The 26,839-nt window shown below is 50.7% G+C and overlaps 1 non-coding gene and 2 pseudogenes across 2 annotated transcripts; 1 reads left to right on the top strand and 2 right to left on the bottom strand.

Moving 5' to 3' along the window:
• Positions 1-7,893: 7,893 nt before the first annotated feature.
• LOC118154135 (small nucleolar RNA U3) lies at positions 7,894-8,082 on the bottom strand (annotated as a pseudogene).
• A 10-nt stretch (positions 8,083-8,092) lies between these two features.
• On the bottom strand, positions 8,093-14,072 carry LOC100393042 (programmed cell death protein 2 pseudogene; annotated as a pseudogene). The gene has a single exon (XR_013535796.1). The product of XR_013535796.1 is annotated as a programmed cell death protein 2 pseudogene (transcript).
• A 135-nt stretch (positions 14,073-14,207) lies between these two features.
• On the top strand, positions 14,208-14,279 carry TRNAT-CGU (transfer RNA threonine (anticodon CGU)). Its single transcript has one exon. It is a non-coding gene; the product is annotated as a tRNA-Thr (tRNA).
• Positions 14,280-26,839: the final 12,560 nt, after the last annotated feature.

Raw genomic sequence — 26,839 nt, 5'->3', positions numbered from 1 at the left:
CCATGAGTTTCTGTGGTTGGGGGAGGGTGGACAGAGGAGACCTGGTTCCAGGGCTCACAGGGACAGATGGTGTCCTGTACAAAGAGCAGTCCCCCATCCCCAACCAAGTTTGTGGTTCCCAGGGTGTCTGGTGCCACCCCCAGGGACAGGGTGTAGTGAGGGTGGTGTCACCCTTCAGTCCCTGGGGAGAAGACGTGGATCCCAGCAGCCTCTGTAATGCCACCATTCTAGCCACAGGGCTATGATATTTGGAAACTGTGTCCTCTGCGTGACCATGTTCTTTTCCACTGAGGTCTTCCTAGGGGTCCAGTGGGGTCCCAGTGCCATGCTTCCTCCATGTCTGCCACTGTGGCTCCCCAGGGTGACAGTCCAATGCCTCTGCTCGGACCTGACTTTGGACTGGCCAGTGCAGTCTCTGCCACACCATCAAGTCCCAAGGTGGTCCCCAGTTGAGTCACCCAGACCCCTGGATTTCCGCCCTCTGTCTGGCCCTTCCTCTATTATGGGATTCCAGGCATGGAAGCAGCTTCACAGGTGGCCCAGGCCCTCCACCTCCCAATGCAGGCCCTGGTGCCATGCGTTCTCCCGGGAGGGCAGACAGCTTCCCACTCACTGGACTTACACAGCCTCCTGGCTTAGGGGGTGCCACCTCCAAATTCTGGGAGTGTTGTGTCATCTTAGATGTTTATTGCCTCCTTCCTCCTTTTTTTTTTAGACGGAGTCATGCTCTACTGCCCAGACTGGAGTGCAGTCGCACAATCTCGGCTGACTGCAACCTCTGCCTCCCAGGATCAAGAGATTCTCCCGTCTCGGCCTCCCAAGTAGCTGGGATTACAGGCACGCACCACCACACCCGGCTAAGTTTTGTATTTTTAGTAGAGACGGGATTTCACCATGTTGGCCAGACTGGTTTCGAACTCTTGAGCTCAAGTGATCCGCCCACCTTGGCCTCCCAAAGTGCTGGGATTACAGGCGTGAGCTACTGTACCTAGCCAGTTCCCTCCTTCCTCCTAATACGCTTCTTTCCTTCCCAACTAGGGCTGCCAGATTTAGCAAGTAAAAATACGGCATGCAGCCAGGCATGCATCATGCCCATTACAGTGGCTCACACTTGTAATCCCAGCACTTTGGGAGACTGAGGTGGGTGGATTACCTGAGATCAGGAGTTTGAGACCAACCTGGCCAACGTGGTGAAACCCGTCTCTACTAAAAATACAAAAAATCAGCTGGGTGTGGTGGTGCGTGCCTGTAATCCCAGCTACTTGGGAGGCTGGGGCAGGAGAATCACTTGAACCCGGGAGGCGGAAGTTGTGGTGAGCCGAGATCATGCCACTGTACTCTAGCCTGGGCAACAAGAGTTAAAATACTGTCTTAAAAAAAAAAAATACAGGATGCCCAGTTAAACTTGAGTTTAACTTTACTTGATTACATCTTTACTTGATTACAAACGGGGTCTTTACATTGCAAAGATCCTATTTCCAAAATAAGCTTGCCAAGGCACTGGGAATTAGGACTTCCACATATCTTTTGGGGGGACACAATTCGACTCATAACACCTATTGAAAGAGGTCCTTAAAATTGCCTCAGTTTACCATCTTGGAGAGGGGGAGTGAGCACTGCTGTGTGTAGAGACTGCACCCTCTGCACAGGTGTGTTCCCCATCCACTTATTTTGGAGAACATTTCCTTACAGTCCTATTAAAAAATGATGTCATCCCTGTGCCCCCTTGAGGTCATAGCACCTGCAAAGGTGTCTCATTGTTGGATTCCATCGACTCACCAGGCCCTCAATTAGAGGGCCCTTTAGGGTCATCTGCTAGGCCCAGGCCAAAGCAGATGAATGGATGGAAAATATCTGAGCACAGAAATCATAACCCACCAGCATCGTCTATCGAGCAGCACTGTGTGTGCCAACTGGGAATTGGCACAGGCAAGGCCTCTGCCCTGTGAAGTCCCCATGCTCCTGGGGGATGGGAGAGACACAACTGATCTCCAGGGTGATGTGCAATACCAAGAGAAAGATATGGGGGGCTTCGGGAGCTGGGGGCAAGTGGATTGAACCCACTCGGCATCAGGTATGGCTCCTCCCAAGGAAGGGGCCTTTCAACAGAGCCCCAGAGGACTGCAGGATCTAAGTTGCCATACGGAGGAGACCTGGAGAAAGCACAGCCCTGTCAGGGTACTATGGCTGGGAGGTGGGCAGAGAGGGGAATTGGGGAGGGCTGGAGTCTAGCCAGGCGGGATAAAGAGTCTGGGGGCCAAGGGTGGATCTATTGCATTCACCCACTAAGCAGATGTTTCACCAGCACCTATCAGACGCTGGCTACAGGGGAGTGCTGGGCTCATGGCACCTAGGGAGCCTCTAGAATGTACAAGAGAGGTTCTGAAAACCACCCCACCCCAGCAATTCTGATTCCATTGGTGGAGAGTGGGGCTCGGACACTGGGATGTGTTTTAAATCTCCCAGGTGATTCTAATATGTAGCCAGTGGTGAGAATCACGAGGTATAAAAAGGGCATCTAGACTCACCTGAAGAGGCTTCAACTGAGACTTGGAGGAGGAGAGGCTGGCCAGGTAAGGGAGATAGGAGGGCGGGGCGGAAGCAGGAGAGGGAACAGCAGGTGCGGAGGCCAGCTAGCTCCATGTCGAGCGGGGCTGTGGGGACTACACTGAAGGATTTTAAGCCAGCGGGTAGCCTGGTCATGTCAGTTTCAGAGTGGGGTGGCAAGAGGGTGAGGGCAGCCTGGACTGGGGTGTCTTAGCTGGGCGTGACCTGAGAGAACACACAGGTTGGGAGGCTTACACAGACACTTATTTTCTCACAGTCCAATCTCGAGGTGCCAACAGGGCTGGGTTCTATAAGGCCTCTCTCCTTGGCCTCACTGGCCACATGTCACCTGCGATTCAAGTACAGGCAGCAGGGGAGAAGAATCATCTCAGAGCAGGACTTGACTGACTTGCTGAGGGAGTGGACTGCTTAGATGGGACGGGGTCATTGCAGGCTGGGAAGGCTGAGGGAGCAGGCAGGATGCATGCTGAGCCTTGGATCCTGGGTCCCCTCTCCAGGAACAAGGGGTTGTCATGTGGGCAGGACTGGAGCAGAGCCAGGAGGCGGGACCTGCAGCCCTGCTCACTGCTGCGTGGGGCAGAAGAGAGGACCAGGAACAAGGGGCGCTTCACTGTGACTCAGCCTGGCTGGCTAGGCTGTGCCTTAAAGTGGGCTGAGGGGTCAATCCTGCACCAAGTCCACTAGGGGCGCTTGTGGGCTCTGGGGCCCCGGACCTCCGGAGCCGGCTTGAAGCCAGCCCTTCTTGGAACTAAGGAGGTGGCTGGGATTGGGCTGCAGGAAATATCCCTTACTCTCCTTCCACCCCTGGTTCAGGTCTGGCTCTCACTTCAAACCCCAAGCGCCAAGCTCTGACTTTGATATCGGACTTTGTCGGGCTCCGTATTGGTGTGGCCTTTGGGTTTAAAAAGGTGCTAGAGTTTCTGAAAGGTGCAAACTGGGGGCGCAGAGGTGCTGACATGTGAGCCTCTTTCCTACAGCCCGGTAGACGGCACCAAGCCCACGGGAGCTTGTGGACTCTCGGCCCTTGCTTTCTAGTCCAACTGGCCCCTCTGGGGAGAAATGCCTTTTCCAGCTCTGCCACCACTTGGCCATGGTTTCAGGGTTGGCTTTCCCAGGTCAGCCCCTGACCAAAAGCTGGACTTTGCCAAATTGGCAGAGTCTGGGCCAGACCCTTGGACCTTGGTTCTGTGGTTGGGGGGCTATAAGTGTGGGCTCTGAAGGCCATCGGGGCTAGAAGCAGCGTGGAAGAGTATCTGGTCCAAACTGTCCCGCTATCGAGGACTCAAGATGAGCCCATTTTTTGAGGTGGGGCAGAGACAAAGGAGACCCACTTCGTATCTCTTTACATCTTTGTAAAGATTGAACCCAGCCCCAGGACTGAGTCCAATTCGTGTCTACGCCCAAAGTCACAGAACCAGTGAATGAAGTTTATTCTTCATCTCTTTTAATCTGGGCTAACTCTACGACTCCATTGATAAATAGATGCAAAAAATGCATCACTTGAGGCAAAAGAGACATTCTGGGACTATTTTTTTGAGACGGAGTCTCACTCTGTCGCCAGGCTGGAGTGCAGTGGCACAATCCTGGTTCACTGGAACCTCCGCCTCCTGAGTTCAAGAGATTCTCCTACCTCAGCCTCCTGAGTAGCTGGGACTATTGGAGCGCACCATCACACCAAGCTAATTTTTTGTATTTTTAGTAGAGACGGGGATCCACCACGTTGGCCAGGATGGTCTCGATTTCTTGACCTTGTGATCCGCCCAACTCAGCCTCCCAAAGTGCTGGGATTACAGGCGTGAGCCACTGCACCCGGCCTGTTTTTTTTTGTTTGTTTTTTTGTTTTTTTTTGAGACAGTTTTACTCTTGTTGCCCAGGCTGGAGTGCAATAGCGTGATCTCAGCTCACTGCAACCTCTACCTCCTAGGTTCAGAAAATTCTCCTGCCTCAGCCTTCCGAATAGCTGGGATTACAGGTGCCTGCCAGGTTAGTTTCAAACTCCTTACCTCAGGTGATCCATCCCCCTTGGCCTCCCAAAGTGCTGGGATTACAGGTGAGAGCCACCATGCCCAGCCCATTCTGGGACTTCTGAGCTCTAACCTCAAGAGGATCAGCAGTTTCTGTGTCCTTCCTCTTAAAATGCACCTTCTTGGAAAATCCAGCTGTGAGGAATCTCAAACAGCCACATAGCGACCTGAGGCCCCAGCCAGGGCCAGGAGGAGAGTGAGGCCATTCCAAATCCCCAGCCACCACCAGATGAAGCAGAACTCCCTGGTCAGCCAACAGAGCCATGGAAAACACTCAAGTTGTTATTTTAAGATCTAGGCGGGGCACAGTGGCTCACGCCTGTAATCTCAGCACTTTGGGAATCTGAGACAAGCAAATCACAAGGTCAAGAGATTGGACCATCCTGGCCAACATGGTGAAACCCCGTCTCTACTAAAAATACAAAAATCAGCTGGGCGTGGTGGTGCCCACCTGTAGTTCCGGCTACTTGGGAGGCTGAGGCAGGAGAATCACTTGAACATGGGAAGTGGAGGTTGCAGTGAACCAAGATCGAGCCACTGCACTCCAGCCTGGGCAACAGAGGGAGACTCTGTCTCAAAAAAAAAAAAAAAAAAAAAACAAACAAACAAAAACCAGCGCAGTGGCTCACGCCTGTAATTCCAGCACTTTGGGAGGCCAAGGCAGGCAGATCACCTGAGGTCAGGAGTTTGAGACCAGCCTGAGCAACACAGAGAAACCCATCTCTACTAAAAATACACAATTAGCCAGGCACAATGGTGCATGCCTGTAATCTCAGCTACTTGAGAGACTGAAGCAGGAGAATTGCTTGAACCTGGGAGGCAGAGGTTGCAGTGAGCAGAGGTTTTGCCACTGCACTCCAGCCTGGGCAACAAGAGCAAGACTCCATCTACAAAAAAAAAAAAAAAAAAAAAGACGTAAATGTTGGGATAGGTGATTAGACATAGGAGTAAGTACCTGAAACACCAGGGCTCCAATTTCCTCTCCATCAGGCTTCCTCTCAGCAGATCCCCTATCCCAGAGGGAATCCAGCCTGGTCAACAGAGCCAGACCCTGTCTCTAAATAAACGAACAAATAAGTGAAAGGTGTGTAAGCCGCATATGACCTCCTGTATCAATGAACTATTGCTTCTATGTAACAAATCCTAGTGCAATGATTTATCATTGTCCCGATTCTGTGGCAGGCTGGCAGTTCCTCTGCTGGGTATGCCTGGGCTTACTCCTGCAGCTACATCCAGCTGACGGGTCAGCAGAACTGGAAGGTCCCAGATGGCCGCCTGACATGTCTGGCAGATGGTGCTGGCTGTTGGCTGGAATGACTCCTCGGGGCCGCTCTACCTTCAGTAGCTAAACTGCCTTCCTTCCACAGCATTCTCAGGGCAATTTCCTAAGACAGTGGAGGCAGAAGCTGCCTCTTTTGGGGCCTTAAGCTTCAGAACTTACATAACATCACTTTTGCCACATTCTTTCAGTCAAAGCAAGCCCCATGGCCGGCCTGTACCAAAGAGTGGGGGTATAGCCTCCACCTCTACGAGGGAAAAGCTGCAAAGAAGTTGTGACTGCATTTAACCTATCCCACTTATTTATTTATGAGATGAAGTCTGGCTGTTGCCCAGGCTGCAATGCAGTGGTGCGATCTCGGCTCACCGCAACCTCTGCTTCCCCAGTTCAAGTGATTTCCCTGCCTTAGCCTCCGAGTAGCTGGGATTACAGGTGGCTACCACCATGCCTGGCTAATTTTTTGTATTTGTAGTAGAGATGGGGTTTCACCATGTTTGCTAGGCTGGTCTTGAACTCCTGACCTCAGGTGATTCACTCGCCTCAGCCTCCCAAAGTGCTGGGATTACAGGCATGAGCCACCACAGTGGGCAACCATCTATTCAAAACTGCAACCCTCCCCCTCCCCAAAAATGTCCTGTCCTCCTTCTCTGCTGTATTGTTCTCCCTAGCACTTCTCATCAACTGATACACTATATGTTTTGCTTATTTAAGAATGGAAGCTCCATAAGGGCGGAGCTCTGTGCTGCTTAGTTCACCGCTATAGCCCTAGCATTGAGAATAGTATTTGGCACACAGTAGGTACTCAGTGATTTGCAGAAAGAATGACTGGGTGCTCTTATGACCATGCTGTATCAAGGTGAATAAGGCTTGATTCCTGCCCACTCTGTGTTCCAGAACCAGCTCCTAGGTCTACCTAGCTGAGAAGCAGACCTGAGTGAACCCACAGTGACCTCACGAAACAGCAACCACAGTGTGGCCCAGCATTGATAATGATTCATAGCATGGGGGTCAGAGAGGAAAGGATTCAAGAATTATTTTTTTTTGTTTTGATTTTTGGAAATGGAGTCTTGCTCTGTTGCCCAGGCTGGAGTGCAGTGGCACAATCTTAGCTCATTGCAACTTCCACCTCCTGGTTTAAAGTGATTCTCCTGCCTCAACTTCCTGCGTAGCTGGGACTACAGGTGCATACAACCATGCTTGGCTAATTTTTGTATTTTTAGTAGAGACAAGCTGGTCTTGAACTCCTGACCTTATAGGTGTCAGTCACTTAGCCCAGCCCCATTTTTGTAAAATAGACATTTTTTTTGAGACGGAGTCTCGTTCTGTCGCCCAGGCTGGAGTACAGTGGCACGATCTCAGCTCACTGTAACCTCTGCCTCTCGGGTTCAAGCGATTCTCCTATCTCAGCCTCCCAAGTAGCTGGGATTATAGGCATGCACCACCATGCCCAGCTAATTTGTTGTATTTTAGTAGAAACAGTTTCACCATGTTGCCCAGGCTAGTCTCAAACTCCTGAACTCACGTAATCCACCTGCCTCGGCCTCCCAAAGTGCTAGGATTACAGGCATAAGCCACTGTGCTCAGCCTTGTAAAACATACTTAAAGAGCAGTTTTAGGTTCACAGCATAACTGAGCAGAAAGCACAGAGTTCCCCATATACTCATGGTCCCTGAACCTCCCTAGTTTCCCTTACCATCAACATCCCCCACTAGAGTGGTACATCTATTATAACTGATGACACATCATCACTCAAAGTCCATAGTTTACACTACGGTTCACTCTTGGTGTTGTATGTTCTCTGGGATATTTTTATTTTTCCCAACCCAGAACCCCTCTATGGGTTTTGACAAGTATATAATGACATGTACCCACCATTATATCATGCAGAATAGTTTGGCTGCCCTAAAAACCCTCTGTGCACTATCTATTCATCCTTCCCACCCCTCAGCCCCTGGCAGCCATTGATGTTTTTGCTGTCTCCATAGTTGCACCTTTTTTAGAATGTCACGTAATAGTATGTAGCCTTTTCAGATTACCTTGTCTCAGTCCATTTTGTGCTGCTAAGACAGAATACCATAGACTAGGTAATTTATAACATACAGAAATGTATTGGCTCATGGGACTGGAGGCTGGGAAGTCAAAGATTGAGGAGCTGGCATCTGGTGTTCTCTAGTAACGAACTATAGAAATGATCCTTGAAAGTACAGTCTTTGCAAACTTCTTTTACTTATTTAATTAATTAATTTATTTATTTTGTGGATGTACCAAAATTTATTTAATTCTCTGTCACTGGACACTTTTGTTTCACTAATATGTAGACACTGTGTAAGCAATGTCTCAACATCTCTGCACCTCTATTTTTGGTATAAGTATTTCCTTAGGATAAAGTCCCAGAAATGGAATTGCAAGGTGTAAAGATGATTCACATATCTGAAGGCTTTAAGATGCCCTTATGGTGTATTTGTTACATCCTGCTTCCACACAAATTCTTCTGTATAGCCAATACTCAAGCTGCAGCTCTCAGCACAGGTGAAGACAGCCAGGATGCCCCAGTCAAGGCTCTTGCCCAGTCCTTCAGCCTTCAGGTAGTTTAGGAGCTGAGGAATGACCTAGAATTCAAATATTCTCTTGGCACCACAGGGGCAATCTGGAATATCCTTTTCTTGAGGAATATTTTCACCAGAAATCCAGATGGGGGCAATACCTCTGCCATATCTGAGAATCTGTTCTGGTTCAAGGGCTATCTGAGTTTTAAACTTCTGAAAAATTTTCTCTTCCCTGGATTCAGGTTTTGCCATAGAATCCAGTTCTTCCTCAAGTGCTTCACCCATGCTCCCTATAATCTCTGAGTAATCTTCCTTTTCCACAACCTCAGGCAATATTTCATCTTCTGTTTCTATTACAATTTCAAATTCTGGAAAAAGGAAGTTGTGGTCTGGAATTATATGGTCCAAATGATCGGGTCGTGCGCAAGCCTGCTTATGTCCCAGTCTCCAGTCTAGGGTCTGATGCTCCTTGCTGCAGTCGTACACTTTGTGGCATCTGGAGCATGTTTTGGGGCCTAAGCAGCCACAAACCCTGCATAGATGCGCACCAGACTTAAGTTGGAGACACACTGATTCGGTTTCCGGGAGAGGATTCTCAGAAGGTGGCTCATATGAATAAAAATCATTTTTCCTGGGTAGCTGATTCCTAAAAACTCGCAGGCTGGCACAGCATGGCGGCTCGCGGTAGCAGAAAAGGAAGACGCCGCGGTGGAAGGCGTTGGCGTGGCAGGGTAGCGACGCATACACCTGCAGCAGGAAGGAGAGCGGGCGGCCGCACTGCGCGCAGGCCAGGGCCCCGGGACCCGGCAGCCCGGACGCGCCCAGCCACGCCGGCCGCCCGCCTACCTTGGTGGGGAACTGCCCACTGCGCAGTCGCCATGCCCGCGCCAACTCGGCAAAGCCCAGCTCCACAGGTCCGGCCGGCACGCAGCCATGCGGGGCGCGGGCTGGGGTGGGACGCAGCCCACAACTGGACCAGAAGGCGGAAGTCGGGTGCCCTGCAAACTTCTTTTCTAAGAAAACTACTTGCTCCATAATGAACCCACTCCCTTGAGAATGGCATTAATGCATTTATCAGGGTGGTGGCCCCATGACCCAAACACTTCCCACTAGTTCCCATCTCCAAGACCACCACACTGGGGATCGAGTTTCCAACCCATGAACTTTAGGGGACACATTCAAACCATATCAATAATATGCATGTTCACTTAGTACTATACATTTCAGGTTCTTTCGTGTGTTTTCATGACTTGGTAATTCATTTCTTTCTTTTCACAGACTTAATTTTTCAGAGCAGTTTTAGATTCACAGCAAAACTGAGCACAGAGTTTCCACATACTCTCTGCCCTCCCAACTGCACAGCTTCCCCTGCACAAGAGTTGAGCGCCTTTTATAACTGATGAAAAGATAACACTTTATTTTTTTTTTCTTGTGCTGGCCAGACTAGGGTACAGTAGCACAATCATACAGCTCACTGCAACCTTGAATTCCTGGGCTCAAGTGATCCTCATGCCTCAGCCTACCAAGTAGCTAGGACTATAGGTGCTATGCCTGCCTGCCTTACTTGTTTTAGTTTCTTTTTTGTAGAAATGAGGTCTCACATTATTACCCAGGCTAGTTTCAAACTACCAGCCTCAAGTGATCCTCCCATCTGGGCCTCCCAAGGGAAGCCTGGGATTACAGGCATAAGCAACCATACCCAGCCTTTTGCCCATGTTTGAATTGTTTTTTGAGTGGTAGGAGTCTAAGTTTTATTTTGGATATTAATCCCTTATTAGATATCTGGTTTGCAGTATTTTTTCCCATTCATTCAGTTGTTTCCTTTGCTGAGCAGTTTTTAAGTCTGATGTAGTCCCATTAGTCTATTCTTGCTTTTGGTGTCATATCCAGAAAAACCATTGCTACATCTAATGTCAAAGACCTTTCCCACTGTTTTCTTTCAGGATTTTTATAGTTATAGGTCTTATGTTTATGTCCTGAATCCTTTTTTTTTTTTTTTTTTTTTTTTGACCGAGTCTTATTTTGTCACCAGGCTGGAGTGCAGTGGCACAATCTCGGCTCACTGCAACCTCCACCTCCTGGGTTCAAGCAATTCTCCTGCCTCAGCTTCCTGAGTAGCTGGGACTACAGGTGTGCGCCACCACACCCAACTAATTTTTGAATTTTTTTTAGTAGAGACGGGGTTTCACCATGTCGGCCAGGATGGTCTCAATCTCTTGACCTTGTGATCTGCCCACCTCAGCCTCCCAAAGTGCTGGGATTACAGGCATGAGCCACTGCGCCCAGCCCGTCTTGAATCCATTTTGAGATAATTTTTGTATATGGCGATAGGTTAGGGTCCAACTTCATTCTTTTGCATGTGGATATCCAATTTTTCCAGCATCATTAGTTGAAGAGTCCAGAGAGAACAGTTTTTAAAAGCATAAAGAGGAGGCCAGACATGGTGGCTCACACCTGTAATCCCAATACTTTGGGAGGCCAAAGCAGGCAGATCACTTGAGGTCAGGAGTTTGAAACCAGCCTGGCCAACATGGTAAAATCCTGTCTCTAGTAAAATACAAAAATTAGTCGGATGTGGTGGCACATGCCTGTAATACGAGCTACTTGGGAAGCTGAGGCAGAATTGCTTAAACCTGGGAGGCGGAGGTTGCAGTGAGCTGAGATAGTGCCATGCACTCCAGCCTGGGCAATAGACTGAGACTCAGTCTCAAAAAACAAAAAAGCATAAAGAGGAAAATTCAAAGGGCCTGAAGTCATACCACAAGAGAGAAGCACTTTGTGTGTGTTTACGTATGTATAAAACAATGGAATTCATTTATTCTGAGATACATGGCTTTTTCATGTTTTGTGAATTTGAAGTCAAATGACAGCTGTTGAGACCGTGGAGTCTTATAATTAATTGATTTTTTTCCTTAGTGGCATATAAAAAAAGTTTAAAAAAATCAATTTAGTAAATTTAATGAAATACAGTATATATAATAGGAGAATCTGACTCATACTGTATTTCATAGTGTTCTGACACTATTTTATAGTGTCCTCTCACTTGTGACTGTAGCAAAAGGAATTCATGGGCATTTCCCATGACCTTAAAAGTGTACCTTGCCCGAGCACAGTAGCTCATGCCTGTAATCCCAACAATTTGGAAGGCTGAGGCAGGCAGATCATTTGAGCCTGAGTTTCAGTCTCTACAAAAAATAAGCTAGGCTCCTAGCTACACACACACAGTGGGCCTGGTGGTGCATGCCTACAGTCCTAGCTATTTGGGAGGTTCAGGTGGGAGGATCGATTGAGCCTGGGAATTGAAAGTTATAGTGAGCTATGATGGCACCACTGCACTCCTGCCTGGGTGACAGAGTAAGACCCTGTCTCTATTTTTGGGGGCAGGGGGCAAAAGACTTGAATAGATATTTTTCTGAAGAAGATATATAAATGGCTAACAAGCATTTAAAAAGATTCAATATAACAAATCATCAGGGACATGCACATCAAAATTACAATGAGATATCACCTCACATCTGTGCGGATGGCCACTATAAAAAACAAAACAGAAAACAACAAGTGTTGGCAAGGATGCAGAGAAATCAGAATCCTTATGCAACACTGGCAGGAAGGTACAGCCATTATGGTAAACAGTACGGAGATTCCTCAAAAAGTTAAAAATAGAATTATATGATCCAAGAGTCCCACTTCTGGGCATATATGCACAAGAATGGAAAACTATCTCAAAACTATTTGCGCACATGTTCATCGACACATTATTCATAATAGCCAAGGGGTGGAGGCATCTGTCCGCCAACCAATGAATGGATAACACGTGGCATATACATACGATGGAATACCATTCAGTCTTAAAAAGGAAATCCCATCATATACTACACCACAGCAAAAATTGAAAACATTATGCTAATTCACAAAAAGACAAATACTGTATGTTTCCACTTACAGGAGGTACCTGGAGTAGTCAAACTCAGAAACAGAGACTAGAATGGTGGTTGCCAGGGGCTGGGGTGATGAAGAAAAGGGGAATTGCTGTGCATTATCTACTGGGCTTCAGTTTTGCAAGATGACAAGAACTGTGTAGACTGGTGATACAATAACGTGAGTGTACTTACTACTGAACTTAAACATGGTTAAAAAGGTAAATTTTATTTTTACCACACACAAACAAAAGCATTCCTGGATTTTCTCAAATCTCCTCTCTCTATATATATAGTTATTAAATAACTATATATTTAAATAAGTATCTATTTAATAATGATATATATTTATTAAAAGTTCTAGCTGGGCGTGGTGGGTCACACCTGTAATCCCAGCACTTTCGGACACTGAGGCAGGTGATACCTGAGGTGGGAAGTTCGAGAGCAGCCTGGCCAACATAATGAAACCCCATCTCTACTAAAAATACAAAAAATTAGCCGGGCATGGGGGTGGGCGCCTGTAATCCCAGCTGCTTGGGAGGCTGAAGCAGAATTGCTTGAACCCGGGAAGGGGAGTCTGCAGTGGGCCGAGATCGCCCCATTGCACTCCAGCCTGGGCGACAATAGCTCTGTCTCAAAAAAAAAGACAAAGTTCTACACACAAATACGGCTTAATTTGGCAGTGGTGGTGGCAGGGTGGCTGACCCCAGCGAGCCGGAGCCCTGCCTAAGAGAAGGGCTTCTCTTGCCTCACCCATGCACACTCACCTCTCTCCTGGAACAGATGCTGGTGGCCACAGTCCAAACAAGGACAGACGGGCCTAATCCCCCTTTTTTAAATAAGAAAAGATTTACCAAAATAGTATACAGTATCCTAATAAGCACTCATGTTCCCAGCCGCTCACCTCTGCCTCTTCCGTAGAATAGAAACAAAACACTGCCAATTAAGTTAAAGTCCCCTTTGTCCCCCATCCCCAGTCCCAGGCTCCCTCTCCCCTTTGTTTTTCCGGCCAATCTTCACGTTAGTTTCTGCGCTGTGCCTATGCTGACAATCAGTCCTTGGAATCCGGATGGTTCATAATGACCTACTGCTCCGCGGTAGGACAGACTGTGTGATTCCGCCATTCGGGTCGCCGTGACATCACTGGGGGCCCCTCCTGGCATGCCCACCTCGGCTCCTCCTGGGCAAGGTCATCCAGGCTGCACAGATGCTCAGAGTCCTGTCTGCCAGGGGCTGCAGCAGGGAGCGCGAGCTGAACCCGGGGAGGGTCGTGCTTCGTGCAGGGCCAGCGAGAGAAGTCGCCTCCCGGCGCCCCGGAGCCCGACCCCACGCCCCGGACTCCCCGAGTCTTCCTCGGAGCGCCGGCCGCGCCGCCCTTCTTCTTGAGCGCTGGTCTCCACCGACCCGGCCTGAGCCGCCCACGGATCCTGTCCGGCCTGACGGAAATGACCCGGCCAGGGTCACACACTCCTCGGCCCGCTCCGTGGCCGCCGTCTCCGCTTCCGCTTCCGCCTCAGCCCAGTTTTCTCTCCGACTCGGGCCGGCTCTGTGCCGTCGCTTTCGACCCCGCCGCCTAGCCGCCGCCTGCTCTGGGTGCGGGGTGGGTCCTGGGGCAGAGCTCACGGCGGACGAGGAGGGTTGGAGTAGGGCCGGGCTCTTTCAAGATGCGGGTTCGGGTCCCGCAGACTGCGGGCGCGGGACGTGGCCCTCAGCGGGCGGAAGCGGTGCTCGCTGAACTGGGCCAGTGATTGCGGGTGGGACCGGTGGGGGCGGGGAGGGGGCGGGGCCGGAGCCGGGGCGGGGCCGAGGCCGCAGCTTCCAGCCGGTACCACCTCCCCTCCACTGAGAGCTTCCACCGCTCCCTGGGCTGTCAGGCGCGGTGGCCAAGTGGTAAGGCGTCGGTCTCGTAAACCGAAGATCGCGGGTTCGAACCCCGTCCGTGCCTGAGGCCTGGGGTTTTAGAGTGTGGCTGTGGGAAGTCGGTTTTCTCCACGTACGCCGTCCCTTCTTCTACGTGGCATTTTTTCCATTTTCGGATTCTGTTCAGACGCCCTCCAGTTCCTCTCCTGCCCCGGGCTCTATAGTCTGCCGGGACCAGTGCCCCTGGGCTTCGAGACTCCAGGTTCCACCTTGCCGATGAGCTCGACCCTCGCCGCAGGTCCCCGCGTTTCCTTTCCTCCGGCCACACTTCGCAGAGCGGGAGTCCTCTTCACTGAGACTTGGGTCTCGCCCGATTTGCTCGTGTTATGGCGGGGCAACTTTCCAGAGAGGGTGCTTGAGTTTCCGGAACGGTGGTTTCTGGATTGTTCCTTGGAAGGTGAGTTATGCAGGCCGTGGGCACCACCTATCTTCCTGTCTACAAAGCAAACCATATTGTTCAACTGGTGGGCGCTTCTTTCCCAGCCCTGGTGAACGGACCCTTTGCATCTTCCCCGCAGCCAGTTACGACACTCCCCACATCATCTCGAGGATAAACAGTCCAATTTAATGTATTAATAACATGACATTGAGCGCCTCCTCCCATTCCTGGACCCTGTTTTGAACACACTCCTCTGTCTGTCCTCTTCAATTTTAACACTCAGTATTGAACTTACTACTCCAGATAGAGTCTTATAAATGGAACTTCGCCTCTGTCATTCTATACCCCGTATTTCTGGTAATGTAGCCCTCAAAAACCACATTACTTTCCCTGAGGCCTGTTGCACAGTTGACCATGAGGAGCTTTAGGTAGATTGAATGTCAGCAGAGTCTCAGGTTATCCCAGACAAGGTGGAGGGCCCAGGCAGCAAAGAAATGTTGACCTTTTCTCTAAGATCCCAAGAAATGAAAGAGATGTTCTTGGCTTTTGAAGGTAATGCTGAGCTAGGGTGTCAGTGTCATCATGAAAGTGTTAAGAAATACAAATTGAGGCCTTTTCTGGCAAGTGCCTTAGCCTAGACAGAGTCCAGATATTCAGGGATAAGGGTAGGAAGGTGAAAAGTCCTGCTCTACTGGATATTGCCTTGAATCCTGTTCCTTCAAATTCCTGATGAGAAGGAGCTTCAAGACTGAACATTGGGTTTTCTGAAGGAGCTAGAGCAGAAAATTCCATGCCAGTGGAGGGCTGGGGGACGAGCCAAGTCAAAGTCAATATAGGAGAAGTGCAAGGGGCTGGGCGCGGTGGCTCACACTTGTAATCCCAGCACTTTGGGAGGCCAAGGCAGATGGATCTCTCGAGGTCAGGTGTTTGAGACCAGCCTGGACAACACAGCAAAACTCCATCTCTACAAAAATTAAAAAATTACCAGGTGCGGTGGCTCACACCTATAATCCCCGCACTTTGGGAGGCTGAGGCAGGCGGATCATTTGAGGTCAGGAGTTCAAGACCAGCCTGCCCAACATGGTGAAACCCTGTCTCTATTTAAAATACCAAAAAAATTAGTCATGGTGGCACATGCCTGTAGTCCCAGCTACTGGGGAGGCTGAGGTGGGAGAATTGCTTGAGCCCAGAGGGTAGAGGTTGTAGTAAGCTGAGACAGTGCCACTACACTCCAGCCTGGGAGACAGAGTGAAAAACCATCTAAAAAAAAAAAAGTGCAAGGTACAAAAGAAGTCAATACAAAGATGTTTGGGGAAACATGGGTATTCAAAGATGAAGGACTGGAAGCAGGTCAAGGTTGGTGAGAGGAACTAGAAGTGAAGAAGTCAGATAGAAGCACCAGGGTGAACCTGGGGAACAGAAATCTTATAACTACCTTAAAGGCCAGCAGGTATCTATATGCACGCCCGTGGAGCCAGAGGTAGGTCATTGGCTTAAGGAATGAGGACAGAAGTGAAGGCAGGGGCAGAAAGGGACACATATATTGAGTTTGTTGCATGACCTCCATTAAATCACTTATACTCCCTGGGCTTCAGTTTCTTCATTGTAAAATTCTACAATTGAAAGAGCTGTGTTCTAAATGCCTTGTGTCCTAAAATTCTAGGTTTCTACCTCAGAGCCTGTATCTTGCAGGAGCAAGGGGATCACAGGCCACCCACCATCATAGCAGCACCTTCTGCAATGGGACTTGACCCTTGAGACCTCATGATGAGCTCTGTGTGACCGGGGTTCCTCCATCCAGAGTTATAAGTAGTCCTCCCTAATGGGAAGGGCTAAAGCTGCAAAGCCTCTACCCCTGCTGGTTGCCCCAGGTAGAGTCCTCCCTTTTGCTCCTCCCCAGTGTCCAGAGCAAAACACAGGGCCTCTGGTACTGCATTTTGAGAGCCATGCAGGCAGACACAGTCATTTGTGGGCAGCTAAAACCCCAGGATATTTTTTAAAACATAGACCAGAATTTGGCAATTATATATATTACGCCTCATGCTATGAGTTTTAGCTCAATATTCCAGCCTGGAGAAATATGTTTTTAAATCCTTTACTCTACAATAAAACACAGATTCGAGGGCCGGGCGCGGTGACTCACGCCTATAATCCCAGCACTTTGGGAGGCCGAGGTGGGTGGATCATGAGGTCAAGAGAACGAGACCATCCTGGTCAACAAGGTGAAACTCCGTCTCTACTAAAAATACCAAAAAATTAGCTGGGCATGGTCGTGTGTGCCTGTAGTCCCAGCTACTCAGGAGGCTGAGGCAGGAGAATTGCTTGAACCCAGGAGGCGGAGGGTGTGGTGAGCCGAGATTACGCTATTGCACTCCAGTCTGTGTATCAACAGTGAAACTCCGTCTCAAAAAATAAATGAATAAATAATAAAATACAGATTTGAAAACCACACAAATTAAGTGAATGCCTTAATGAATTATAAGGGGAACACCATCCAAGTCAGAGAATTTTGCCAGATACAGAAAGCTTTTTTATGTGCCCCTCCCAATCATAACCCCCCCTGGGGCTAGAAGTATCCTTACTCTCTAATCACTTCCTTGCATTTTAGTTTATCACCTAATTCATCTTTATACACTATGGTTTAGCCTTGCTCATTTAAAAAACATGGATAGAAGCTTTTTTTCTATCAGTAGGTGTCTCTTCCTTCCCTTTCATTTCCTTGCAGTGTGTCTGTTGAGGACCCTGGGCCACTGGACCTGGAAAGTTTCCCACAGTCTAGATATTGCTTACTGCAAACTCTCAGTGCAATCCAGTAAGCTCCTCTGTCCTCAGTACTGCCTGCAAATTAGCAGCTAGATCCAGACACTGGATCAGAGTCAGATTGGATGCCTGTGACAAGACTCTGGTATTACCTCCTCTGAGAAGCCTCTGATTCCCCCAAGTAAGGAGTCACTCAGTGTCTTGTCTGGGACCCCTCTGTATGTCTCACACCATAGTGGGAAGCCCCTTAGTTGCTGGATGGTGTCTCAGTCATGTCTGTGTTTCCAGCAGCTGGAACAGAGACGGAGCCCCGGCACAAGGAAGGTCCCAACCAGAAGGGTTAGGGAAGACTTCCCTAAGGAGGTGACATTGTGGCTGGGCTCTGCAGGATGAACAGCACGACTAGATCGTGGGGATCTCTGCCCTCATTCAGTCATCTTTGATGCTCAGATGTTATGATCTAGGTTGCATGCGAGCAGGCAGGGGTTCTTTTCTTTCCCCTGTGGCCCCTCTAACCTGCAGGTAAAATTGAGTTTTGAATTAAGAAACAAATTCTCATTCTCTGTAGATGGTTTTATTAGCAAACCCTAAGGGTCTAACCCCATCCTTGGGGATGAAAGTTACCAATTTGGAATCATAGACTGGTGGGAGTGAAACCAGACAATCCTCTCATTTCACAGCGCAGAAACAGGCAAAGAGAAGGGAAGTGATTAGTTGTAGGTCACCCAGAAAGCTCTACCTTTATGCTCATCTACAGCATGAGCTCAAATCTTCTTGGAAGAGTCATCTTCATTATTAACTTGACATGCACCCAGAAGATGGTCTCTCTCTTTGCCAGCCTATAGGCCAAGCTGGCACCTTACTTGTCAAACACTCATGCCTGATCAATAGGAACAGCAGATAGTCACCAAAATCACTATATTTGATTACAGTATTAAGGCTTTAGGGGCAAGGGAGGGACACAGATATACGCTATCAAAGGTTGGATTCCCCAGGAGGCAGACCCCTAGATAGAGTTTAATGTGCAGAATGCTTATCCCACCTGGGGAAGTATGGGAAGCAGGTGTAAAATGAGAGAGATCCTCCCTCCCCCCCCACTCACTGGATGTGGGCTGTCCAGAGACCGTAGGCTAGGTGGCTCTGAAGGCAGAAGGCAGTCTGTTGACAGTACTCAAGCAGCTGGGACACGCCCTTTCTTGAAGGGGTAACATGGCACAGTGACCATCACACACAGAGAGAAGGAACCTAAAGACAAGAATCAATTCAGTCACAGCAGGTGAGGGCAAAGATAAAGCTCAAAGGCCAAAGGCTTAACTTCTGCACCAAGGGCTCTAACGTTTTCCAGACAAGTGCCTTGGCCACTGAAAGCATTTCAGAAAATCCTGAGTAAGAAGGCTGGATCTGGGGTCAGTAGGGATCATTGTGTGACCTCACTTCCCAGGAGCCATCCTCAGCATCACATGCAGAGGGCCAGCCCCAGGTAGGGAGCCTCAGACACCTGCCTCCTCCCCATCATCCAGGAGAACTGACTTTAGCTGAAAGCACAGCCATGGCATTGCTGAAATATGACAACACCTGGAGAGAACTGATTCCTTCCTGTGGTATTTACCCCTCTGCTGCTGCTGGAGGGCAAGTGTCCTATCCTCTCTTCCCCTGGTATATAAAGAGGCTCTTCATTTGTTGGCTGAATGAACGAAGGTCAGCAAAAGAAAACTCAACTTCTCTTCCTCCAGTAATGGAATAGTCAAGCTGGGAGAAATCACAGAGAAAAAAATCACGTCCCAATTTTGCCGATGAGGAAACTGAACTTCAGAGGCAGGAAACAACACTGAAGGTTGCACAGGAGGTGAGGAATTGAAACAGGCCCCAAGCACTGAGTGGTTTTTCTGCAGTAAAGATTTCACTTCCTGCTTGCCTTTCCCCTGGGTTTTGGGGCTCCCCTTCAGTCCAGACCATTTGAGCTGAGAGAAACAAAACCCAGGTGCATTGTCATCTGAGCAGAATGTGCTGAGAAAATAAGCCTCACAAATTCCATAATCACCTACAAAGTACTTCAGTTTATCACCAGCCCTTTTCTCCCTCCGGTCTGCAGGATGCCTGTGTCTTCTGTCAGAACTCTCTGGGCCGGGTGCAGTGGCTCATACCTGTAATCCTAGCATTGAGGGAGGCTGAGGCAGGCAGATCACCTGAGGTCACCAGTTCAAGACCAGCCTGGCCAACATGATGAAACCCCGTCTCTACTAAAAATACAAAGATTAGCTGGGCATGGTGGCAGATGCCTGTAATCCCAGCTACTAGGGAGCCTAAGGCAGGAGAATTTCTTGAACCTGGGTGGTGGAGGTTGCAGTGAGCCGAAATCATGCCACTGCACTCCAGCCTGAGCGACACAGTGAGACTCTGTCTCAAAATAAATAAATAAATAAAGATAACTTAGAGCTGTCAATACCATCATCATCATCACAGTATGTTCTCAAAAGCAGTAGTTCTCAAACAGCAGAAGATAACCCTGTTAAGTGAAACCAATTTAACAGCTTGTAAGCAGTATTTTTTTTCCTGTTGTTTTTGTGACTTCTGTTCTTTGCTGTAAGCAGTATTTTAAAAATGAAATGGAAACACAGAATATATATTTGAGCACATAAGAATTGTTTCATAAAACATTTGTTTTACATATGTACATAGATACATACACATATATGCATACATATACACACACAGGCACACACATACACAGATACTTCCTGTCATGGGGCATGACTGAGTTGAAATCTATTGATCTAAGGCAACATTTCTCTCTAAAGATGACCGAAAGGAGTGTTTTTCTTTCTTTCCTTTTTTTTTTTGAGATGGAGTTTCCCTCTTGTTACCCAGGCTGGAGTGCAATGGCCTGATCTCGGCTCACTGTGACCTCCACCTCCAGAGTTCAAGTGATTCTCCTGCTTTAGCCTCCCAAGTAGCTGAGATTACAGGCATGCAGCACCACACCCAGCTAACTTTGTATTTTTAGTAGAGATGGGGTTTCTCCATGTTGGTCAGGCTGGTCTCAAACTCCCGACCTCGGGTGATTCACCCACCTCAGCCTCCCAAAATGCTGGGATTACAGGCGTGAGCCACTGTGCCCGGCCTCTTTTTTTTTTTTTTTTTTTTTTCTTTCTTGAGACAGGGTCTACTCTGTTGCCCAAGCTGGGGTACAGTGGCATAATCACAGCTCACTGCAGCCTCAACCTTCTGGGCTCAAATGATCGTCCCACCTCAGCCTCCCAAGTAGCTGGGACTACAGGTGGTGCCACCATGCCTGGCTAGTTTTTCTGTTTTTTAATTTTGTTTTTGTAGAGACAGGGTTTTGTCAGGTTGCCCAGGCTGGTCTTGAACTCCTGAGCTCAAGCGATCTGCCTGCCTCAGCCTCCCAAAGTGCTTGTGGCTTAAAAGCCTGGGCCACTGCATCTGGTCTATTTTTCTAAATCTAGTCATTTGCATACCACTGCCGCTATTGTTGCCATATCAGAATACCACCTAAACCATTATTTACTAAATTCTTGTCTTTGAGTTGGCTCACTTGAACCATTTTAGCCTCATTGTAACAGCAATATTTATAAAATTTACATTTAATACCGCATATTACATTTTTTCCTATCTAAAACCATCTCTCATATGAGCACCACCTTTTGAGAAACGCTGGTGGCAAGGAGTGTCACGTGCAAAAGCCCTTTCCGGAAGTCACGCTGAGAGCCAGAAAAGCTGCGCAATGTTGGTTAACCCCCTCCCCCACCCCACCCTCGAGGTCCCTCTCTGCCCCTGGAGGCAGGCCCAGTCCTGCTGCTGGGTGTCCCAAGTTCTTGTGGTTGACCTTCCCGCAGTGGCCACCTCAAGAAGAAAAGGGCAGGCCTGTCTGCCTGTGGACTGGATCTTTCTTGGGATGTTCCCGCCAGTGGAGAAGGCCAGGCCCTCTTATCTGCCTTTCTGTAGTGAGCTGCTTCCTGCTGCTGCCCCAAGATCGAAGAATTTCCTTTCTTGTCCAGCTTTGATTCCATTGATGGGATTAGGTGCCCCCCACGGCCGTGTCCTTTGATGTGGTCAGGGGGTAGCATGGAGATTTCAGGCCCAGGGAGCAAATCTTAATCTTCTTCGAGCTTCTCTGGGATCAGCACCGGGGTAAACCCATTACAACCCTGCCCTTTCATCCCTCCAGGACACCGGCTCCTCCCGGCTCCTGAGTCTCAGAGATCCTAAGGGTTTGTCGGATTTGGAGCGAGCAATAAAAGGGGAAGAGAAAGCAGAGCACTAACTCCAGACCCCCTCCAGCCCCGGCTGCAACTCCCGCAACGTCAGGGCATCTTCTTTCTTCCCTTCTAATCCTGGCTCCCACAAAACGGGGATTACCGAGGCCTGGGCCAGCACTGTCCATGCCCCGGCACTGTGGGCGTCTCTGCCAGCGCTTGGCCGCGATCCCTCCCCCAGCTGTGTTCTCCTGGGAGCACCAGCTCCTGGACATGTCCCATCCAGGGACCCCGATGTGGGGACAGGGGGACCAGCAATTTGAGGAGCGGATACACCACTCAACTCTTACCACAGTGAAGATTGTTTGTTTTAGACAGGGTCTCGCTCTGTCAAGAAAGCTGGAGTGCAGTGGTGTGAGCATAACTCACTGCATCCTCCACCTCCTGGGTTTCAGCGATCCTCTCACCTCAGGTGTATGCTACCACACCCAGCTAATTTTTTGTTTTTGTTTTTTTGGAGAGACAGAGTCTTGCCATGTTCCCAAGCTAGTCTCAAATTCCTGAGCTCAAGTAATTCTTCTGCCTTGGCCCCCCCCCACCCCCCCCACCCCCGCCCCAAAGCACTGGGATTACAGGTGTGCGCCACCGTGCCCAGCCTCACAGTGAGGTTTGAAGACATGAGCTGGGTTTGGTAAGGCCAGGAAAGAGAAGGCAGGAACATAGCTAATATCTATGTCGGGACACAGACAGATATGTCATGTGATTTTCTTTGAGTGGCTCCAAGTCTCCACCTGAAGAGAGGTCGGGAAACTGAACCTCAGTGGTTATTTGGGCTGGAATCCTGGTCATCCTGAGGCTGGGGATCTTGGTAGAGGCCTATGGATGGTCCAGGTCCTAGAGGAGACATGCAGTTACTCCCTCACATCCTGGAGTCTCTGGAGAGTGGGGCAGCAGGTGTCCACCAATGAGATTCCCCTGACCTCCCACCCCTCGCTAATCTTGGGACAGCTCTCCCTCAGCCTTGAAGTTTTTCCGTCCCACTCCTCTTCCACAGTCCCCCTAAACGAACTCAGCTTTTCAAACAGCACAGCCAGGAAGACAGGTTGTCTGCAGGCCGCTCGCTGGAACTAGGAGTTGAAAGCACGAAATTAACATCTCAAGAAAGCATGCTGCCGGGTACTATGTGTGGCGCTTTAATTTATAATCTCTCTGGTATGCCACCAAAGCCCTGCCAGAAGTGCCCGTTGGCTCCAGGTTCCAGATGGGAAGGTTGAGGCCGGCGGAGGCGCGCTCCACCGGGCGGGGGCGCAGCCCAGGAGCGGAGCGGCCGGCAGGGGGCTCTCGGTGCCGGTCTCCGCGGGAGGAAGCGCTGGCAGCTGCTCCGACCGGTCAAAGGAGGAAAAGGGAAAATTACTGGGCTCGGGGGCGGGAAGGGCTGCGTGACTGGGAGGAAGGCACTCCAGACTGTCGAGTCCGGCCGCCAGCGTCGGGACCCCATCCTCGGGGCGGCACGGGCCACCCGGGACTAGGGATCCCGGACCACCCCCCCACCGCCACTCGGGTCTCTCCCGCGGGTGCCGCAGGCTGGAGCGGGCGTCGCGGCCGGGGGCGGTGCCGCCTAGGGGCGGGCGGAGGGCGGGCCGGGGCGGGGCGCCGTCCGCTTGGCTCCGGGAGGCGGTGCGGGCGGGCGCTGGTCGCGTCCGCCCGCCGGGAGCCGCGGGGCGCGCAGCCTTTCTGATGTGTCACCAGCACGTGGAGCCAGGTCGGGCCGCGCGAGCGAGCGGACCCCCCAACTTTCGAGGGGTCTCGCCGCCCTGCTTCTCTCCCGGCTTCGCCGGGCTCGCTCTCCTTGGGGAAGGGGCAGCGGCGGCCCCCAGGTCCTGGGCAGGTCGAGCGAGGCCACGGCTCCCGGCCAGGAGCGCGCGGGGCTCCCGGAACGTCGGGGCGCGGGCCCCGGCTCGCGACTACACCCCCAGTGCCCCGGCGGCGCGGGCTCGGCCGTGCGGGAGGGTGCGGCCTGCGGCGAGAGGTCGGCCCTGGCCCCGGCCCCCGCCCCGCGCCCCGTGCCCGCGGAGCTGAGCGCAGGTAACCGAGGCGGAGCGGAGATGGGCCATGCTGGCGCGGCGTGAGAGCCTGGCGAAGTTTCTCGGCGCGGAACTCTTGCGCCCCACTCGCGGGTGGGGCTGCGGCGGGGAGGTTTGGTCCCCGCATCTCCCCCTCCCCCAGCGCTGTCCCTCGGCCTGCACGAGGCGGCCTGGGGGTGGCTGATCGTAACCCTTCGAGGGCTGGGTTCGGAGCCCGCGGCCGGAGGTCTGGCGGGAGGTGGACTTCCCTGGGGGATGCTGCCTGAGGGAAACCCGGAGCTTCCGCCGAGCGGAGCGCGGTGCACAGAGCCAGCGGCCGGACCCAGCCCCGGGAAGCCCGTCGGGGACGCGCCGCAGGCCGAACTCCGAGACGGACGGGAGCTGAGGGCTGGGTCTTTGCGGGCGAGATGAGGGTGTCGGATCAACTGGCCTACAAAGTCCCAGTCCTCGACCCCCGGGACCAGCGTCTTCTCCACGGTCCTCGCCCCAGGCCGGCTTCCTCCCAGGCCCGCGTGCGCTCCAGCCTGGCCGCCGCCTCTCAGGTCCGCTGGAAAAGGAGTAGCGAGGTGCGGTCGCCACCGGCTGCGTGCGGGACAATTAGTGACGCGCTCGGAAGTGTGAGGGGGTCACTGCTTGCGGTCCGTACCCTCCGGGCAGACATGGGCCCCAACCCAGCGACCTGAGTTGAGGGGAAAGATGGGACCCGGCTTATCCATGGGCCAAGCCCAGCCACTTACCGTGGCCTGCCCTGCTTCGCTTTCTAGTGCGGCAACCTTGAGCTTGGGGGTGGGGAGGACCGGGCTGACTTCTAGAGTTGCCCCTGGGGAGGTAAGCGGAGGTTTGGCCTGGTGGAGCAGGAAGCCCCTGTCCCTCTCCCAAACACCATTTCTTTAAAGATGGATCTTCGTGTCTGTGTTCCCAATGGCTAGTCTTTTGTTCCCTGACAAATGCAACATACTGTGGACTCACTCCAGCCCTCTTCCGAGTTTCGTTTTGGAATTCTTTAAACTCTGCGCTAAAGTCTATCTATTCCTCTAGTATGTTTGCTTCTACTCCCCGAAAACAAAAACCCACCAACCCCTGAAACCTGGGGTTTACCCGCTGTTGGAACTTTGGTTATTTGTCCTTTTGTTTGTGTTGGTTTTGGCTCTTGGCTATGGGGGCCGTGGAAAAACATTTGGGGACATGCAGTGAGGTGACTTGAACTGTGTGAAGAGCTGATTGACAAAATAGGGAACGTCTGGTCCCTGTCTTATTTGGCTTCGGAAAACAGGAGAGGTTTTTAGGAGCTGGGAGACGGGAGGGTGAGAGGGAGGAACCATCTCGGCCAGGTTGGCCCATCCCTTGCCAGGTCGTGCAAAAACCCATTCAAGAGGCATTTCCCACAGGCTCCCTGCCTCTGCAGGCCACGTGTAGAGTCATCCTTGCAGGCGTCCTGCCCATGCTGCTGTCCCTATTTTGGTGGCATGTGGGGGCCAACATAGGGGAGCCAGGTGTGTGGCGGGCAGTCAGGTGTGCTTTGGGGTCACTGAGGCAGGTTTGGGCCCGGGAGGCTGGGCAGGGCATAGCCCGCCCTGCAGTTGGCTTGACTTTTGTTCTGGAGACATAGTCAGTGGAACCCGTGCAGATGTCAGAATTATGGGAGAAAAGCGTTTCTTTGGCCATGGGGTCGATTTCTGAACATCTTGATAAATTCTCACTTGGAAGACAAAATTGTCTAGGAGTGGAACTGATGGGAGCTTCCACTGGAGACCTCGCCCCTGATTAAGAAAAATGCTCTTTGGAGCGCTGAATCAGCTTGGGAAAACAAAGTTCTCCCTTTGAACCAATGCCTCTCCCTGCCCTGGGGATCAGTGTCTAAAAGTAAATGAAGTGGAAATCTCCAGAATATTGCGTGGTCATAAAACATCCCAGAAGTGGGCTGGAGCAGTGAGATGCCGAAAAGCAGGCCGGGCCAGCTGCCTGGCACCTACCCTGGAGGGGATGGGCTGGGAGTGGGGCCTGAGGAGCACAGCAGCGCCCCTGGCAGTTTCCTTCAGGCTGTGCCCCATTCTTTCTGGGTCTGGCCAGGGCTTTAGGGATTTTTAGGAAATGACTTGGTGCTTCGTTTCTTTGGGGGAAGTGAGTGATTAGGTTTTTCCTTGTTGGGTTTTTTTCCTTTGCAAAATGTGATTGAATCAGCTATGCAGTGGGCTGGGCTAAGCCTGGCCTCCCGCAACTGATGCATGCTTCAGTGTAGGCCATTGAGGAATTGTGTTGTAGTGGAGAGCTTTCCAATTTTGCCGTCTCTCAAATTCATAGTTTGCTGGAGCAGAGGCCTCCTTCCTGTCTCCTACCCCCACCCCTAGTCCATCCTTCAAAGATGGGTACCTCAAGGATTCAAGGGGAAGTGGCTTGAACATATAGACTGACATACCCTGGAGCCTTGTTCAGGAAGCAGCTAAATGCAAGGTACGAAGCTGGTAGGGGCGGGAGGGTTTTAGCCAGACACTCAGGGAGACCCACAGAAGACTCCTAAAAATCTAGCTGGACTCCAGGTCCTGCCTACTGGGAAGAAACTGGCATTCCCGCAACTCTTAGGTAAATTGCAGCCTGGTGAATGATTAACCTCACCTTTTTGGCTTTCTTCTTCTTCTTCTTCTTCTTCTTCTTCTTCTTTTTTTTTTTTCAAGAAAAATAAAAATCCCAACCTATGAAAGATTAAAGATCACTTTTTGTCCAGCAGGATTGGAATGACAAAAGCAGTACTGGGAGAAGCCAGCCCTCTCATCTGCACCCCTCCCAGTCCCAGCAACCCTGGAAGTCCTGAACCTTAGAAGAAGGCTCTCCAGGGTTTTGTTGGTGGCCATCCCTGCCGTGCTTCTGGCTGCTTCCCTAGGTTTCCTTTGGTCCCTCTTTGCCCAAAGCCAAGCTGTCTGAATGGCGAGGATTCTGTCCTCCACTTTATCTAGCAACAGCTTGGCCCGTGATACTGCACGAGGAGTTAATTCTGCTGCTGGACCAGTCCACAGCCGTCTGCACGGGCTGGTAAATATTTGGCCAGTCTCAGTTCTTTTTACACAAAAGAGCAGCGCTCCTAATCTGTGATAAGTTCCTAAAAGAGAGTTGTCTCAGAAGCAAGGGATCATTTTGGTTTCTGTGAAGGGTT

Source organism: Callithrix jacchus, chromosome 5 (assembly GCF_049354715.1).
Source record: "Callithrix jacchus isolate 240 chromosome 5, calJac240_pri, whole genome shotgun sequence".
NCBI lineage: Eukaryota > Metazoa > Chordata > Mammalia > Primates > Cebidae > Callithrix > Callithrix jacchus.
The sequence above is the reverse complement of the archived record's forward strand: the minus strand, read 5'-3'. Positions and strand labels throughout refer to the sequence as shown.